Source organism: Camellia sinensis, chromosome 14 (genome assembly GCF_055761805.1).
Source record: "Camellia sinensis isolate YWXY chromosome 14, ASM5576180v1, whole genome shotgun sequence".
NCBI lineage: Eukaryota > Viridiplantae > Streptophyta > Magnoliopsida > Ericales > Theaceae > Camellia > Camellia sinensis.
Window position 1 is genome coordinate 135552153 of NC_138974.1, and position 2986 is coordinate 135555138.

General features: G+C 35.4%; 1 long non-coding RNA gene across 1 annotated transcript; it reads left to right on the forward strand.

Moving 5' to 3' along the window:
- The first annotated feature begins 1835 nt into the window (after positions 1–1835).
- LOC145806698 (uncharacterized) lies at positions 1836–2404 on the forward strand. Its single transcript, XR_014350143.1, has 3 exons — positions 1836–1972; positions 2053–2112; positions 2205–2404. It is a non-coding gene; the product is annotated as an uncharacterized LOC145806698 (long non-coding RNA).
- The last annotated feature ends 582 nt before the right edge of the window (positions 2405–2986 follow it).

The window sequence follows — 2986 nt, forward strand, 5'->3', positions numbered from 1 at the left end:
CCGCCGTTAAAGGCTGTAAAACCGCCGTTAAAGCCTTTAACGGCGGTTTTGTTACCGCCGTTTATGCGCGTGTCGGAAAAAGTACAACCGTCGTAAAAAAGTAAATTACCGTCGTTAAAAGTCGACCAAAAACGGCGGTAACATATGACCAAAAACGGCGGTTTTTTACCGTCGTAAATAGGTTCAAATTTTTCAAAAAATAATTCTTTCTTCTTGCACTCCCCAAGTCTTGAACCCTCAACCTCTCATCCACCCACACTAACCACTCTACCATAGCCACTCTTCATGAAATATATTCCCTAAATAAATATTTAAACATTACTTTTACTTTATTGTAGATGGTTTCGCCGGAGCTCACCGGAGTTTCGTCGGAGCACACCAGAGTTTCGCCGGCAAAGACCGCCGTCATTAACGTCGGTAATGATTGGGCATTAGCGGCGGTTTTGTTACCGCCGTTAAAAGTGGGCATTAACGGCGGTTTTTTTAACGGCAGTAACAAAACCGCCGTTAATGATACCTTTAACGACGGTTTTCGTTACCGCCATTAAAAAAATCGCTGTTAATGCCCTGTTTTGGCGTAGTGTATCATCTAGGATAGAATTTATTATTTTGGTTGTTGCAGGTATGTTTTAAACTCTCACAGTGAAAGCTATTGAATAACTTTGTATATCGGTGGTCCAATTGGTAAATATTGTCAACTATACATGGGCATTTCACGATGAGGATCAGTTGAGCATTTGAAAACTGAATGATGTTAATAGATTGATTAAATTAAGAGCTTTTGTTAAGCTCAGGAACCCTGGAGAATCATGCATTATGTTATAACTCAACATAACAAAACAGGTCTTTTGGATCATTGTCATTGGTTGCCAATTGTCTTCTGTCAGTGATATCAATCACATGAATGAGGTTCAGTGGCTAGTGTGCGAAACAATTTAATTTCTTCCGTTTTTATTATCTTTAAAACTGAAAGGTAAACTGGATATGGTTCTAGTTAAGTAGAAAGAATGAATAAATAATTGGTTTCACTCATTTTAGGTATTTGTAAACTAGTAAAGAATAGGACAATCTCCTTTGTCTCTATATATGGTATTTGTAACACATAAATATATTTATTGTTTTTGTCTCAGAAATATATAACTAGTAAAAAAAAAAAGCAGATACATAAATAGAGCAAAATGTAGTTGATGTTGATGATAATGAACAAGAAGGGGAACACAAATAAAGCGGGAATAAGTTTATACAATTATCTTCTCTTTGAATAGAAAAAGCTGTTCCATGCTCTTTGAAATACAACTTAGAGCATTGTTTTTACACAGTTTAAGCTGTTTTTGTGTTTCTTTTGATTTTTCTTAATGTGTTTTGCAAGCATGTTTCAATAGCAAGTCTGTACAATTATATTTGATTTTTGCAGGCTGAGAAGGCAGCATTTGATGAGGCAGAGAAGAAGAGAGAGAAAGTATTATTTTTTGTTCATAATTGCTGTTATTTAATATCTCATTTGATAAATCTTTTACATTTTTTCTACTATTAATATCTCCGCTGTGAAATCTAGATTGGCAACTATAAATAATAGAGAAATAGTATCCTCTTAGGATGTGTTTGGATCATGGATTTAGGTAAGGATTTAAAAAGGGCAACAGAAAAGGGAAAGATGAGGCAAATGAGAATGAAATATAAGCTAAATTTTTTTCTCTATTTTCATTTTCTTTTTCAAATTGTTGTACCCTAATCCATGAACCAAGCAATACATTAGTATTTATTTTGCCAGAAATGCATCAATGCAGACAGAATGGATATCAGAACATGTATTAACATTTGTCAAATTTGAACATGTTTAACTAGCTTCTCTGAGTCATCAGTGCATTTATTTGGTTGAATACAATATTGATTGTGCTATTCCATGTCTTGTTGCCAACTTCTCAATTTGATTTTCTGCCAGGAATCAAAGGATGATCCTGTAGATTCTGATGTAAGTGCCACGAATTCATCTAAACAATATAATTTGTTTATTTTAACCGTGTCATAATCTTGATAAACTGGTTTTTACAGGCTGAAGGTGATGATGATGAAATTGACAAAGATGCTGATATTACAGAAGAGAGTGCACATGTAGGATTTCTTTCTACTTTTAGTTGTTTAAAAATATCAATTCCACAAAGGATCCACTTTGATATATCTTGTTTGTTGCTTTGTATTTGCAGGATGAGTTGTAGGGAGGGAGAGCACCGTTGTGGTTTTCTGCTGACAATTCACTCTCTCGAGATCTCTTAATTTTTTTCTTGCTTAGTTTATTTTTAGCTTTTAGTTTTGTTTGTGTTTTAGGGAAAGAAACATTGGTGGTTGCATAGCAAGCAAGAACTGTGGCTAATTGTTTTAATCTCATTTGACTCTCCTGAAGAATTGAATCAGTAGTTGTTGGGTTTACCATTGTATTGAATCAGTAATTTTTTTTCGCAAAAAATGACAATTGCTGACCAAGAGTTTTGGTCGCAAAAAATACATGCATTGTCGACCAAAACAGCTCTTGGTCGTGGAATCTCACTTTTGCCGACCAAAAGTTTTGGTCGCGAAAAGTAACAAATGGCAACCAAAATTTTTGGTCGCGAAAAGTAACAAATGGCAACCAATATTTTTAGTCGCGGAATGTCACGATTGGCGACCAAAATTTTTTGGTCGCGGAATGTCACGATTTGCGACCAAATTTTTTGGTCGTTGAATGTGAAAATTGACGACCAAACGTTTTGGTCGCGAAATGTGTCAATTGGCGACTAAGATATTTGGTCGGAAAAATATCACTTTTCGCGACCAAAGTGTTTTAACGACTAAATGAATTAGTCGCGGTAATGATATATTTCGCGACCAAAAATTTAGTCGGCAAATCCCACTTTTCCCGACCAACTAAAATTTTGGTCGCGAATTACTTTTGCCGACCCTCAATTGGCGACCAAAGTAGCGACCAAAAAAATTGGTCGCGGATAACTTT